The 16,302-nt window shown below is 40.7% G+C and overlaps 1 protein-coding gene across 4 annotated transcripts in view; it reads left to right on the forward strand.

The window, feature by feature from the left end:
- RAD51B (RAD51 paralog B) overlaps positions 1-16,302 on the forward strand; it is a 401,639-nt gene that overhangs the window by 346,657 nt on the left and 38,680 nt on the right. Inside the window, exon 11 of one of the 4 annotated variants that reach the window (XR_015258777.1) lies at positions 4,316-4,432. The exons of the other annotated variants lie outside the window; for them this stretch is intronic. The gene's annotated coding sequence lies outside the window, so the exon portion shown is untranslated. The remainder of the gene's footprint in view (positions 1-4,315; positions 4,433-16,302) is intronic. 4 annotated transcript variants of the gene reach the window in all.

The raw sequence follows: 16,302 nt of genomic DNA on the forward strand, positions 1-16,302 counted from the left end.
TTCTTTCTCAGGGCTTTTTTTCCTTCTTTTTTTTTTTTATTTGGATCATTGCATTAACTTCTGGGAACTCTGAGAAGCACGTTTTCTCTTTTCTTGTGAGATGGATGCTAAATTTCTTACAGAATAGATTTGATCAATGTGAAATCAACAGGAAAACTAAAGCGCTCATTCTCAGTGTAGGTGCACTCCATCTATGGGGGTTTTACTTAAAAGCAGAATGAAGAATATGAGAAGCTGAGGGATCCAAGATCTATGTATATCCTGTACTATCACTCTCTGTCCTGCTAGATGGAAATAACCTTCAATTCCTTCCCTGTATGTTTCCCATTTATTTTAATTTGTGTTTCGAATCACAATTTTCACATGTTTTTCTTTAGCCACCTTTAAATATTTTAGAAATATTCATTAGCCTCATAGTAGTCCTTCTAGGTTAAGTAAATGTCTTTTAACAATAAAATCTTCTATAGATGGCAAAACTGAGGTACAGAGTATTAAATAATATAATTACTTAAAGAATTAAAAAATATTTCAAAACTTTTAGGTACCTTTTCTTGTCAGCCTATATCTTATGTTTTAATATCACAGAAAGTTCTTTGAGCATTCTTTACATGAAAAACCTTAACTATGTGATGGTGGGCAAGGAGCAAATAGGGAACATAGTTATTTTAGAGGAAATCCTTGGGAATTCCAAGTACCCATCATATCTCCCGATGGCCTGAAGACCACATTTTATATTGCAGTATTTCCATATTTTTTTAAAATATTTTTGAGACATTTCCAGATGTCTTGATTAGAGAAGGCGCTGCTGAAGGCTGAAGCCCAGATGACCACTACAAAGGTATAAGAATCTCATGGAAAAAATTCCTACCCCTCTTTCTTTTGGTGCTTATGTATCCCCTATCAGCATGATATCTGAGCATCTCCTATGTATTTAAAAATAGAAATAACAATAACAAACCATCTGTCTCTCTCTTCCTTCCCAGCCTGTGAGTGAAATAGCTTGACTTGTTCAAAGGACTTTTTCCATGTGGGTTCTAAATATTTAGCTGTGGTTTTGCACAGTTTATCTACTGTTCCATTACTCCATTGAGAGGGGGAAAAAAAGATACCATTTCCATTATTTTGTAGAACTCAAAAAGCCACAGTGTTACGTGTTCCCTCTACTGATTCCCACGTAGAGCTTAATCAACACCATTCCCAAAGCTGTGCATTCATTACTTTATTGATGCAGAAGCAGGGGTATTTTGGCAGGATTTGGTGTTGGGTAAGCTCCCTGTGATGTTAAAGGAAAACTCCTATATATGTTAATTGCAGCCATTCACAAGACGGGTGTGAAGATTTAATATTTGCTTGTAGAATATGTTTTAGAAATGATTGTATGCCCTTCTTAAGACCCTGGGAACTTGATAAAGTAACATTATGTTAAACAAGGGTCATTTTTCTCTGTTTTGTCTGTCCTTCTGGCCTCAAGATAAAGCACACTAATTGTTTTAATAATCAGCTGATTTCTCATTCAAATTTCTGCTTTCTCCTTTGAGATAACAGTGTGTACAGTTCCAGGTTTTACACATGAATTACTGTTTAGAAAGCACTGTACAGGATTGCAAAGGAGTGTCCTGTGAAGACACTGCAGTTTATGGCCATGGTTAGCCCTTTTCCTAAGGGAGTTCTGAAGATTCGTCCCTTTCACTTGTCAAATTTCTTATGTTTATATCCCTGAAAAGACCTGAAGGTCTTAAACCTAACCAGGTAATCTATACAGTCACTTGGGCTGGGGGAAGTGGCCTGTTATTTACTAAGCAAGACTCTGCATGGATTGTGAACTCAAACCTCTTCAAATCACCCCAAATGCAGCGACTACTGAAAGTAAAGCTTGAGGCCATAAAGATGTAGATCACACTATCCTCAGAGCTGGACACTCATGTGTCCATGGCCTCAGACATCACAATGGGGCCATATTCCTTAAGAGGCACTGTCTAGATCAGTGCTTTTTTTGGCTGTCATAGTTGTTTGCGTATCCTACATCAGGGAGGCATGCAGAAAGACCTTGACACTCTGTGCCACTGTGACAGCAGTTTGTTCTTTTGATACAGCATAATTGCTAGCATGTATAAAATTTCACCTCTTCTGCCAGCATCACCTCTATTTTTTTGTGTTTGACAAAGCAGCACGCTTTTTCTTTGGCTTTTATTTGAGCTGAGGAATTCAGATGGCTGGGAAACAGTGCTATCAGCTGGTGAAGTGAAGGCAGCATATAGTTAGGCATCATAAATGCTCTCCTGCCATCCAAGGGTGCTGTGTCTCACTCATTTGTACGTGTCTAATGGTATGGGGAAGATAACTGAGCCATGTGGGCCTCTGTGGTTGTAGAAGTGTCGCTGTGTCTCATGACCCTTTGGGACGAGGAATGTGAGATGAGTCTTGATCTTTTATATTCACCTGCAGCAGAGTGTTGAACTGAGGCAGCAACATTTTCTGACCATTGGAGCTAAAGACTGCTGAGAAATGCTATCATCTGAGTACTTCCTGCCCCTTTCCTCACAGTACGAAATAGATTTCCGTAATAGAAAATATTTCTCTTTCAGAAATGTCACATTATTTCCAAGTTACAAAATCTAACAGTAGGAAAAAGTAATTAAGAATTATACACAGAAACAGGACACATACTTGTCTGAATGTATCATCTGCAGTACGTTTTATGAAACATTCGACTTTCCCGTAAGAACCTCTGTGATGCTTCCAGTTCATTCAGAAATTAGAAATGTAACATTTTCTTCTGTCACTCAAAGAAAGATCTCACAGCTAATAAAAGTTTGAAAGAGCTACCAGTGTTTAAGTGGAAACTTCAAAAAGTGCTCTCCTTTTTTAAGCTAGTTCTCCCAATATGTCAAATTTTCTGTCATTCTTTACTGAAAATACCAGTAGTTTGGAAACAGAATATCTGCTACTTTTTGTCTGTGTCTTTCGGTTAACTGACTTGTGGTATCTAATCATGCAATTTCTGTTTGGGAAATGATTCTCCTTCTTTACAAACTCAAGCACATACAAATGTTCCAGAAAGAGTCTACAAAAATGTCATATGCACGAAAATGCAGAAATACTCCCATCACTGTTCTTTTGAGTCTTTTATGTACACTCAGACGTTTTGGGACTATTTTGAAATAACTCTCACTATGGTAAGAAGCTCCAAGTGACTTACGGAGGCTTAGGTTGGTGGCTTCATTTGCCTTTATTCTAGCCCACTCCTCACTCATCTTGCATCAGCTTTCTTTGGCCATGTGTACTCTTTTCCACCACTGCAATAACCTTCTCCTTCCTTTACCTTCTTTTCTCTCTGTCCATCTGATTCTAGGCACCAGCCCCAAACACTTCCTGTCTACCTATGAGGCAAACGCTGCTTTGTTAAGTACCTGGAGTGTGGGAGTAGGAACATCATGAATTCTAATGCTACCTCTGACACCCAAATGTCGGGCAAGGCACATTAACTTTCATCTTCTCATTGTTTCCCTGGGTGGCTAAGCAGGAAAACAGTTTGTAGCTCAGTGCTTTGCAGAAGTTCTGTGGGCTTAATTAGTTGTTGGTCTATGAGTTACCAACATTAAAAATATAGGCAGCAGTATGGGTGCTGAGTTTAACCACAAACATCTCTTTCAGTGTCTCTCTTATTCTTTTAACTTAATTAACAGAAGTTAATCTTCTAGCTTTATAACTTCATAGTTCTACAGCTTAGAGTTTATGAAAGGCACCATAGCAGATCTTCTGAAAATGTAATTGCATAGTATTATGATTACAGCTGAGAAATTTATGCATTAACAGAACAAGAGAGTAAGAACACTTTGCCCTTCTCAACTACTTGGCACTAAAGCACCCAAAGCCCTGCAATTTAGGTCTTGGTCCTCCACCCCATCTGTATGCCTCTTTGACCATGAGAGGTCCTTTTGCCTGAATGCATAGAGCATTGCCTAGTTACAGAAAATACATTTGAGCCATAGAGCTCAAATAACTTCACCAAGAAGGGCACATACAATTATCCTCATTTTACCATAGAAACAGTGTAATATAAGACGCGGTAGAATGTGGCGTTAGCCAACAGTGAGTTCCTGGCTCCCTTCTCCCTGGTCTAACAAGCAGGAGCTGTAATAGCAGTCTCTGCATCCGTCATTTTACAGTATGGAGAGAGAATGACAGTGGTCCTTTAAACAAGCCACTTTATACTCACTGTTTAAATCAAGGGAGATGCAGAAAACTATAGTGTGAGTAAGGAGTGAATTACTTTTCTAATGCTTTCATGCTTAATTGCTTCTGCTGTTTCTAGCACCATAGATAAGAGTACTGTTACCATACACATCCACATCCAGTTGCCCACAGCACATGCTCAGCCTGTCGTGACTGAAGTTGCACACATGTACAAGACGGCAGAAATGAAAACACTGTGAGTTTCTTTAAGATTTATAGATGGCAGAGGACTGAAAGGGTTAAGAAAAACCCTCTGCATATACCTGGTATATAAAACTGTCATGTAATCAAATGAGAGGAATGCACTCCACTGTGTACATTAGCAAACACTCCATGCAAGCTGGCTGGCGGAGGCTCAGGGTTTTCAGTGCTGCCTTGCACTACAAAGCCCTTCTTTGTTCTCTCAGCTCTGTTTTAAATATCTGATGACTATTCCACACCATGTCAGTGCCAAATCCCCAGCTTCACTGCAAACTCTTTACAACGGCACATTGTGGGCAGATCGGATGGGGATGGGCTGGTAGAGTGTGGGTATCTCCCCTTTCTTTGCTTCTCAGGCAAGTCCTCTCACCAGCTCTGCCATCTCCCTGTAATTTCTGTGGCCCCTTGTGCAGCTACCTGGATAGTTTTCAAAGCCAGGAGTAACTTGTGAGTGCAGAAATTGAACTTGGATCCTATCGTGGCAACAGCACTCCACAAGTGTGCATCAGGATGGGTGTAGTCGAGGTTCAGCCAAGGAAGGGCAAATGAATCAAAGAGTGTTCTTGCAACAAATATTTTTGTTGAAGCTTGTTGTACCTATACTGTTGTTGGCTGGATCTTGCCTGAGCTTGCTAGCCAAGTAAGATTGAGCTTTGAAAAAAAATTAGATGAAAGATTTCCTAAGAACATGCACACAGAATGCCAGGAAGTGATGCTGATGACTCAGGAGATGGTGATGTTCCTTCTTGATTTGGAATTAAAGTACTTCCCTGGAAGGATATTAAAACAGCAGCACACATCTAAGCCTCTGTTAAATGAGATGTTAAACCAGGGTCTCATCTCCTCATGCTTGTTAAGGATGCTTTTTCATATGACTTCTACCAATATTTTAGTTAGAAAGGTGATGTTCTAGCTTTCTGTACAAGGCACTTACGTGGTATTGCCTTAACTGCTACATTGATGCTCATTCTTCAGGAGAGATGTTTTTTCAATCCAGGAGAAAAAAGGTTGCTTGAGTACATGAAGACATGCAATAATAATATGGCATCTTCTTTTTGGTCATAAACCTAGTAATTCTGTTCCTGAAAAATACTTCTATTTTTCTCGATAAACATAGAGTTAATGTTGTTTCCTAAAATGTTCTGGGATTTCTGTGTGTAGACACTGGGGTAGGAAATAAACAGTAAGCTTTCTGAGTTGAGAGAAGGTTTTATACAATATTATTTCAGTGATGCTGCCCGCTTTTGGCAATTAACATGAAAAGAAGCTAAGGTGCTCAGTTTCCTCTTCTCTTTCTTGTTTCCCTTCCTGAAGCTCCTTGGCATCCAGTACTGGTGTGCTGCAAACTCAGCCATGCAGTGGGTGGCTGCAGTGCCTTCTAAAACAAACAAACCTGTTTTCATTCAAATATCTTCATTTCACATGCAAATATTTCTTGGTAGACTCAGGAAGAAACACTTTCTAAAGTAAAATCTATTTATTAAGGGCCACTTGAAGGTACATTGTAACACTTTTGCTTAATCATTTAAAATCCATGAAAGCTAAAATCATTGAAAGCAAGGTTTACAGCACTGTAGAAGCTTGTGCAAGGCCATATTTGCCACTAAAGCTCTTTGGCTTAAATAATCCCATTCAGTGCACACCCTGTATAATTGATTGTATATAAGAATCCTTCAGGGGACTTGCAATGGCTGCTTAGGCTATGCAAGTGCAGGCACTCTTGTCTTTGCCATGTTTGCTTCCTTGGTACAGGACTGAATACAAATAAGAATGAACTTCTATATGATAAAGTATTAATATGTGGTGAGGAGGTGTTATTGAAATTTTACTCAGCAGGGATACAGCGAAAGAGTTGAAGGAACTCTCTTAGTGGTATATAGAAGTCTGTAACAGAGTCAGAAATTGAATCCACATGTTGTATGACCCAGTCTGATGCCTTATTCGTTAAACTATTGGCTCTCATTTTGTATAGTACCTCCCATCACATACAGAGCCCCAGGAAAGTTCACAAACAAGATGTCGTTCCATTAGGCAGAGAATGACCAGCAAGTGAGCGTCTTACTTTTTAACACTGTAGTGGGGACTATGAACAGTGTACAGGTCCCTTTTAAAAAAAGAAGAAAATACCATGGGGTATTTTTAATGTTCTCCCAGAGTTTGGTGGAAACCAGTTTAATGACTATTAAATGAGTTAGCCTTTTTATGATACTTTCAATAGATTCCTGCTTCCTTCCTTGCCCCAGCCTCTCCGCTGTCGCTCCACAAAGCTAGTCCTTGGACAGAGTGTGGCCATCCAGTTCGTCTTGGTCAGTTCACCACAGATGAATGAGCAAGAGCTCCAAAAGGGATTGCCCCTAGAGAAATCTTTTGCTTTGTGCACAAGATATTTTTTTTCAGGATTTTCCAGACCTTTTTCTCCTTCTTTCCCCTTCTTTACATGTCACTAACTGCCTCCTGTCAGCCTCCTGCTTCAAAGCCTTTGCATACGCCTAGTGCCCATCTAGCTGTTTGCATAGGGGTTCTCTAGCAGAGGGACATGCACTTCTGGCAAGGAGGTAAGAACTCTCTCATTTACTGTCGTTTGGTTTTTTAAGTCCATTATCAGTGTATTTATATGGCAACTTTGACCATCTTTGCACAGTGAGATAGTTATCCTGCTCTTCCAGGTTTATCATTCACTGGAAGAGATTACAGAAAGCCAGGTTTTTGAGAGACAAAGCTAAGACCAGTACCTTGCCTTGCAGGTGGATGCCTGTATCCTTTTGTGCAGGCTGCCAGGAAAAAAGATAAAGTCAGAACCGGAAGGACTTGGGAAATGCTCCAGCTGTAAAATGCTCCAAATGTAAAATTATTTGTTTCTCATAAGAAGCAAGTTGCTCTCCAGTGGAGGACTGGAGCTGGCATAAACCAAGGGAATTTACAAAGATCTGCACCAAAGAAGAAGCAGTTAGACTAAGTAAAAAGAGGGCTGTGTGTTAAAAAGCTAACTATATTTTGTTAGGAATGACTGAGTATGCTCTTTTCCTGGCAGTCATTGTTTGGTGGAGCTGAAAGAATGAGCCAGGTGTTATGCCACTGCTTTGAGATGGGACATTTAGGAGAAATTAAAAAGATCTGCTCACTCTCAAAATATTTCTGAGCCTTAACTCAAGAGTAGGTAGTTCAGCAATGAATGCAGAGCCAGAGCAACAAGGAAGATCAAGAGAGATTCGTGAATCAAGGTGATTCAAGCTGAGCAAGGGATGATCACTTCATGCAGAAGCTCTCTTTACTGCTAGTGAGGACTTGGTGCTCCTGTGTCCCAGAGAAAGTGTGCAAGTCCCATTTTCTGTTAGGCAGGTTGAATGTCATGTGGGTTTTGCTTCCCTCTCTCCTTCAGTTGTGTCTTCAAACAGCTTCTTGTTGCCATTCATAGGAATATGCAATCCTGATAAAATCCAGCTTTATCTGTCCTGCTGCCATACTGATCATATAGTGTCATCTGCTTCCTTCCAAACCAGAACCCTCCCTCTTTGTTTTCAGCCTTTACCTGTCACAGTGGCAGATGCTCTTCTAACTACATATCTCAGCTTCCAAACTTTCTGGCACCTAATTTCTTTGGCTTTCCTGTGAGCTACTGACTCTTTGGGCCCAATCTTTCAGGCCCATGTGTTCCTACATAAGTCAGTCATTGCATAGCATGGGCACAGCCAGGCTCTCTCTTGTCATTTCTCCAAACACCAACTGAATGTAGATCTTTTATGAACTGGTAGAAGTTGAACTGTGGGTTGGAAGAGGAACAAATGAATCAAAAATTCCCAATATGTACAAGTAATGGAAGGGCACCTTAGTGCAATCCCAACAAAGAGCCCCAGCTGACTGCAGAAGAAAAGAAGTCACTGGATTATTTAAAGTCGCAAGGTCCTTCCCTTCTTTCCAGTGTAAAATACGTGCTTTCTAATATGTGGATGGTGTTGGGGAAATGTACTGTGTGAAGATTTGTTTTCTTTGAAAGCATGACCATACTGCCCTGAGGAAGAAAGAGATTTCAAGTGGCCTTTCTCCACTTTGTTGGCAAGTCAGCCACTGTATCTCCCAGGATAACAGGAGTGCCTGATACACTGAACAGATGAGCCTTGAAGAACGTGAGGAAAGCTACTATACTGGGATCAATAGCATTTTTCCTTCTGTAGCATGTAAACATTTGACCTGATAAATACTAGAACTTCCTCATCTGCTTCTTCCTTTTTACTTGTCTTTAAAGAACATCTAAATCCCTGTACCTATACATGCTTATGGAGAAGTCAATATGTGTATGTTTCCTTGGGAAGTCCTGTCTGTGTTTGCTCGGGAAATCAGAAAGAAATTTAAGTATATGAGTGTTGGTGGAAGTTTTACATTGAGTCCATGTACATTTAGCTGAAATAAATTTAATTAGATTGCCTACTACAGTCAGAAGAAATAAAGTTTTACCTATACCAGTAGACATGTGACTTGCAGCGTTCTCCAGGCTGCGCTGAGGGGACCTCAGCTCATTAACAGAATATTTTTAATGTGTTTTTAGTGTTTTGAGGGGTTCTTACAGAATAATGCTTCCAACAACAATCTCTCTTTAAATGTTTTGCTCTCTGAGGTGTGCATATTCACAAAGAGAGTGAGTAGGGGAATGTATTAAATTGTTTCTCATTTTAAACAGGAATGCTTTTCATTTGATCAAAATTGGAAGGAAGCATCACTTGACAAATTAATCTATAAGGCTGCTCTCTTTCAGAAGAGCTAATGTTCTGGTCCTGAGATGTAGCTCTGAGTATGTACTGCTCATGCAGTGCTGAGTCAAACAGCAGCCATCTGTAGGAGCAGCAGAGCTGAAGGTCAAGAAACAGACTCTGCAGGTGTCTACCCCCAGGAAACTTTTCATACCTGCTGTTTGGTGCAACCTAACCTATTACATAAGTGAGAGATTTGCTCTTCTGACAAATGTTAATGATCCTCAAGGATCATATCGTGTTGGTAAGGATGATTTAGAAGGATTCAGAGTGAATGTGAGCAGCAAAAGGCAGCCTTCATCTACTGCCATATGTTGGATGGTGCTGTTTGACTGTGAAGGTGTCTGATCCTTCTCCAAAACATCAGTGATAAAACTGCTCTCCGGTATTGATAGATAAATCAGCAAGGAGTATATATCTTCTTTCCCCTTTTGTGCCTATTTTTAAATAGACTTGAATCTGATGAAAGGTACTGGAGTGAAGCCTTGGTGATTTCACTCTTCCGTTCCAAAACCAAGATGAGTAGAAACCATGGGAATGCAGACTGCACTGACATGGGGGGAAGGACATGCCTTTTCAGGTGGCTGGTACCCACTGAGACATGATCTGGAGCAGACCTGGCTTATGATTTGCTCTTCTGTCACTGGGAGCAAGAGGAGGGAGGGAAAGACTGTGCTGTTGTACTTGGCAGCAGGACATCACACCAGTCTTTGAAGAACGGACTGCAGTTACAAAAAAGAACTATGTAAGATAGTTGTATGGTATCTTTTCATCTTCTGTCTGTAATGCTAAAGGATTGAGACAGACAGTAACTGAAGTCTAATATTAGCTTGGAGTGATTTGGACACATGAGGGCTCCTGGTATTGAAAAAATAACTGCACTCTGTTGTAGGGACAATTTCATTGTAGGGAGCTGCCTGAAATCCATGGAGTTTCAGCCGGGACTAATTTGTCCCTTGCCTTTGAGTCAGCTCGCACAGTCACACAGTTTATTTATTATATGTTTAGAAAACTTTTTGCTCTACCAGAGATCTGTCAGTGAGTACTTCTGATGTCTGCTCTACCTGTTCCTGCTAGGGACAAAACACTATACTGCTTGCAACTCATTACATCCCATATGCAGTATTATTTTCAAACTTTTTCTTTGCTGTTGCTGGAACAGCATCATACAGAACCCAATTTTCTCTACCCAGTAGAGAGGTAGTGCTGACCTTCTGATCCAGAAACCCAGTCTTACAATACAGTCTATAAAAGGGTGTCGTAGACAGCCTCGGTGTGAACACAAGGCATTAATTCACTGGAACAGTTGTGCTGACATCCTGGACCGTGAGAGCGCAGCTGGGGCAGTTTAAGAGCAGCAGTCAGGTTCCAAGAGGGAAGCCAGGCTTTTATTATTCACACTACAGTCACCTATTGTTTTGCTTCTTGTTTTTCTCAAGATATTTAGACATGTCTGGTGGGCAGGAAAGTGAAAGACTGGGAGTGCCAGCTCTATGCAGCCACAACACTCCCAGGTACTCTGCAAGCTTCCTCCTCGCAGTGCTGTTCCTGCCATTCCACAACAAAGCTGTCACTCCTGCCTGTGCGTTTGGTCCTGAATCTCACAACCAAAGCACCTCCAGCCTGGCCTGCACACGTTCAGCTAATTTCAGTGTGTAATCCAACACCACACTGTCAAATCATCTCAAGTTTAGTCAAGAGCAGCCAGGCCAGGATGTTTTTTAAAATGAAACTGCAAGTAGAGCTTAATTATACAATGTTCTGTAATGCTTTTATGATAGCAGCTGAAGGCTGGCATCATCCTTTTGACTTTGTTTCAGCTGGGATCTTGGACAGAAGTGAATACATAAGTGGAGTCTCACTCATTAAATGACTCTTCCTAGCTTCAAAAGTATACTGTTAATGAAACCAGAATACTTGATATTCGTTAGCTGAATAAACCCCAACAATTCTGATTCTCTGTTTTATTAAGCCATGTGAAAGTATGACGTGGCCTTAGAGCAGTCAACTACTCAGTAGATAATTCCTCCTGCTTAGGATTTCATTGATGAAATCAACCAGCTGCTTGTTACCTCCCCTGTAGATGTGTGTAAGACAACAATTTAAAATTAATCTTGGTGTACTTTATCTTCTATTGGATTAATTCTTTGGGGTAGTCCTGTTACAAATGAGAGAGCTTGGCACCTCAGGGCCAAATATCTGCAACTAGCTTCTCTTCCTGTGCCCTAACTTCTCCTCCAAGCCACTGTCAGAGAGAGTGGAGAAACTATTTTTACTGTATTAAAAACATTTGAATCATTTCTGTTATCACAGAACTCATGACAGTTCCACCAAGATCCAGAAGCTGATGTTATGCTACCATAGGAGTCTTGGGACCCCTTTCTTTGCTGGTATAATCCACAGGGAGGAATTTGGACCGTAGCTTGGATTATATTTTAGAAACTCTGATCACTGTCTAGATTCATGTGCCAAAAATTCTTTTTATAGCACTCAGGGTGACACTTTTCTTCCAGGTTCCTGACTGCGCAGAGCAGATAGTTTGCATAGTGTCAAATGTGTGCACACAGTTTCCCATACTAAATAAAGGTAATCTAATGGTAAATAATAAATGTGCCTGACGATGGAGGTGGGGGTTATCCAGTGTTTACATAGGGGACACAGATAGATGAAGAAAGTTTTGTTTTGCTTTTTAGAAGCATTCTAGATTGGTATCTGCAGCTTTCTGAATATAGCCTGCAGTCGGAGGCTGCTCCACAGACTTACCAAGTCCAGGCCCCTTACTGTGGCTTGCGTCTTCCTGTGCAAAACCACTGTGATAGATACTTAGTTGGGAATTTACTGAGAAGCTGGAGTGGTTCATGCAAACTACTCAGTGCAACAATACATGTAAATATGTTTCTTCTTTCTGCTGCTAGTTGTGATCTTCCCCTCCATGAAACAGGACTCTTTGGGGCTGGTAGTGGCCAGTGGAGTCACACAGTATGGTAAAAAAATGTCTTATCTCTGCAAGGATAAAAATACTGTGCTTTTTTTATGCATCCACACCTTCTCCATATCAGGGGAATTGCTGCTGGCTGCTGCTGGTGGAGAGTAGCAATGGATGTGGATGAGCCACTGGTGAAAAGGGTTTCCTTTTCAACGGCGAATGGGGACAAGCAGTGTTCAGCACTACTAAGAAACCAGACACAGAAACCTGCAAGGCTGCAGCAAAATAGTGTATGATGCCAGCACATGCTGTTGGCATCCCATAACAACAGCAGGTATGCTTTCTAGTTTGCAGAACATCTCAGCTATGCCAAAGCAAGGGTGCTCCAGTCCTGCTTTTCTGCCAGTCACTATCAATCCTATAAATAGATGCTTTGGGGGTTTGTTTCTGGGAATATTTTTCAGTTAGAAGGTGCCACATTAATAAAACCAGGGATTAAAGTTTGTAGCCACAGACTGAGGCCAAGATTTTAGGATACATTTTCATCAGTGGAAAATTACTGCTGTCGTACCTACTCCTCTGCCTGTGCGTGTTGCTGTGTAAGCTGTGACCATGTATGTGTGTGATCGTGATGTGAGCCACATCTGGGAACATCAGGGTTTTGGATGGTTTTTGTCTAATCAAACTATTGCTAAATCACTTTGTTTCCTTTACTCAGCTCATGCCGCAGTTGTGTAGGGAGTTGTGCTGCACCAAGGGTGGGGAGGTGCACCATGCATGAATGTGCCAATTTTGATTTAAAAAAAAAATGCTTATAAAAGAATGTAAAAAATCTTGACTCCCTGAGCTGCTCATGTTTCATCCCCTGTACCACAAGTGCTAGTTGCAAAGGTAGATTTCTGGTTTGAAAAATTAATAACATGCCAGTGCTAATACACTGGAGATTCATGGGCAATGTGTTGAATTCCCAAGACTGCTGGTGCTGGCTCTCAGCAAAACCAGTGGGAGTTTTTAGGTATAGTGAGTATACCTAATATTATAGGAATACTTATAAGTAATTGTATTTATTATTCCATTTTTGGGGAAGTATGAACAAGGAAACAACCAAATGTTCTTTACCAAAGATAATTGTTTTAAAATGTGTGAGGGTTCACTTCGTACTCACTTCTTTCTGTGCTTTTCACATCATAGCTGGTTTACAAAGGTACTCCTTGTGAATGAGGGATGCTTTTAGCTTCCTGCATATCTGTAATAAATTTAGGTGATATGTTGATGGAGCACATTACATTTTTATTCCTACCTAAATAATACCAAATCTAAAAGTGAATATCTAATCTGTTGCTATTACCTTGCTAATAAAGAGCCTGATGGAGTTAGATGAGTTGAGCTGGAAATGTTTTACCTCCATTTTTCTCTAACTATAGGGTATAGTCACTGCCTGGGTAAGCTGATTTTGCAGTGTTTTGGCCAGTTCAGTCTTACATGCCCAAAGCCACAGGTTTTTTTGCCTTTTCCTCTGCAAAGAGTTTATGCTTTTTGAGCTTGTACTGTGCATACTGTCTGTGGGAAGTATCTGCTCACACCTGGGGGAAATAACACAAAGCAAAGTGCCTTTAATTGCTTCTGGAACAGAACAGAGAATTGTTTAGACTAGATTTATTTTTCTTATTTGTGCTTAGAGACAGAGCTGACCTCTGCCAGAACTACAAAGAGCACCCAGCTGAGGCTGTTAACATCTCTTAGGAAACAGTTCAGGAACGAGCCTAGTTCACTGCCCGGTGCTGTAGTGATTACAGTAAATCCTCATCTTCTGCTGACTTCAGCAGGGTGTTTGCAGACAGCAGTTCTGATTCAAACGGGACCTCAGAGCCCAAAGAATGTAAAACACGTATGAAAATCTACTTGGTAGTAATAGCAGTTTTCTTTAGCGGCTTTCATTTATACCTCAAACATGACTTATGTCAGAGTGCTCTGCTTGAGGGCAGTGTGAGGAAGAAAAAGTCCCATGTCACCTTTAATGAGAGCAGCAGCATCTTCTTGTCTTTTCTCTTAGGCACTGTAACCTTGCCTGGTGGGACAAGTCAGACCCCACCGCAGAGCTCTGCTCCAGTCTCTGTACTTTGCCAGTTAAGTGTCTTTATTTCCTCGATCCTTACATCAACTTACTGACTGATACAATGGTTTACATGACTGTTTCTAACATTGCCCTTGCATACTGCATCATAGGCATTGCTACAGTTGCTGCCGTTGTTTTTCAAGCCTCTAGTGCTTACCTCAATCTCTGCCTCATTTTATTTGGCATCCTTGACTCCTGGTTCTGTGAATCTTGTATGATGCCTTGTTTCCCCTCTGCTCCTGAGGTAGCAAAGGTACTTACTTTCCATTCTTTCTGTTGCTGAATAGGTATGGCTCTAAAAAGAGACAGAATGCTTCTGTCACTCCCTGTTCTCCATTGAAAAAGTGTTGATTGTTTTAAATTACACACATTTATTGCATTACTGCTGAAGAGCATGTGAGCACACTGCAAAATAGGTACCTCGGTTACAGCTCTGCAGCTTCTGTGGGTAGGTTTGGTCTTGCTCCAGTTCGTTTACCTTTATGTCACAAAGGCTGGTACGTTAGTTGGCAGAGTCTAGCCTAAAAACTACGTATTTAACACAACAAAGAACAGAATCTCTCCTTTCACTGTTGGGGACAGGCCTGTAGGACATATAACTAATTCAGCTGTCTAATACATGGAGAGCCAGCAAGAGTGCATCTCAAAAGCAGCCTTTACCGGCACATGAGGCACATGAGAGCACTAATTTAAAGAGAGCCACAGCTCAAAGGTTACAAATAAGAGGGTATACAAGTCCCTACAGATGTTAGCTGAACTTGAAGCCAGATGGAAAATGACTGCTGGTTTTTTAACTTCTTCCCAAACTGCCGGTTTCAGAAAGATATCTTTATTTTGTCTGTTATTTGCAAATACAAGCGAAGTAAAGACTGACGGCTAAAGCAGCCAAAGCTTACAAGCACTCTCTGCTTCTTCTCAAAATGGCTGCTGGTCTGGTCTGTGCCTGGAAGGCAGCAGCCTGCCCTTTGCCTGGCAGTGCAGACAGGACCTGGCTTCTCCTCCCGACTCGCAGGCCCTGGATCTCTGCTGTCTTTCACCAAGTTTAGGGACTTCGTGCCTGTGCAGAGGTAACGCTTTCTGCTCATTTTTAAAAATCTCTTGGCAGCATACTGCTGCCCAGAAGCTGAAAGGTAGATTAATTTGAATACCAGAAACACTTTGGCATTTATGGATATGACCATCTTTCTACTGTTTTGTCACTAAGACTGTTTACTTTCATCTTAGTTATCCTTTAAACAGCATCAGTGTGCCTGAGATCAGTGCCTCAGCTTTAATGAAAATAGGTTTTGTTTGTTATTTGAGATGTCCTTTGAAGTGCTGAAGATGGAGACTCTGGGATCCTGGGATCTCAAGTCTGAGAAACTGCCTGGAAGCAAGAGTGACACTGAAGAGCTGATGAAATGTTTAAATCAAGCGAAGGGCAGAACAAAAACTGTGTGAATGATGGAAGGGGAACTTGATTGTTCAATACCTTGTTTTTACAATGGCAGTAAGGAATTTAGAAAGTGTTACATCATTTTAATTTTGAATGTACTGCATCTATAAAAGGTAACCTTTTACTTGGCGCTTGTTCTGTTTACAAGTAGGTGTAGGAGAACGCACAGTAACCTACACATGCTTTGCAAAGAGTTTGTAACACGTTCATAACGGAGTACAGTTACACCATGGAGTACCCTTGCAGATGCAGTTACCTTGTGGAAAAAGTTTCCCATGCCTAACTAAGGAACTTATTTAGGCCATTTCAGCCACATAAAGGAAATGAATGTACAGCAGAGGTCAATGCCCTAACTGTTCTGTGCCAGAAATTCTTTGAGGTGATATTTATACTGAAGTATGCATTATGTATAGCATGTTTATAAATATGTCTGCTAACTGTATACAGCATTTCTGCTTGTAGAAGCTCTTATAATAACATATACCCCAGAGTTTCATTTATCCTTCGTGCAACCTAACTGTTCTTTTTTCTTTCTAATTCATTTAATTGCCTAACACTGGCAACTTAAGTTTTGTTCTTTTTTCTTGCTCTTTTTTGTTCCTTTCTTTCCCCCCCTCACAAATTATTGCAAGTCATTGTGTAC

Source organism: Chlamydotis macqueenii, chromosome 5, assembly GCF_036417535.1.
Source record: "Chlamydotis macqueenii isolate bChlMac1 chromosome 5, bChlMac1.mat, whole genome shotgun sequence".
Classification (NCBI taxonomy): domain Eukaryota; kingdom Metazoa; phylum Chordata; class Aves; order Otidiformes; family Otididae; genus Chlamydotis; species Chlamydotis macqueenii.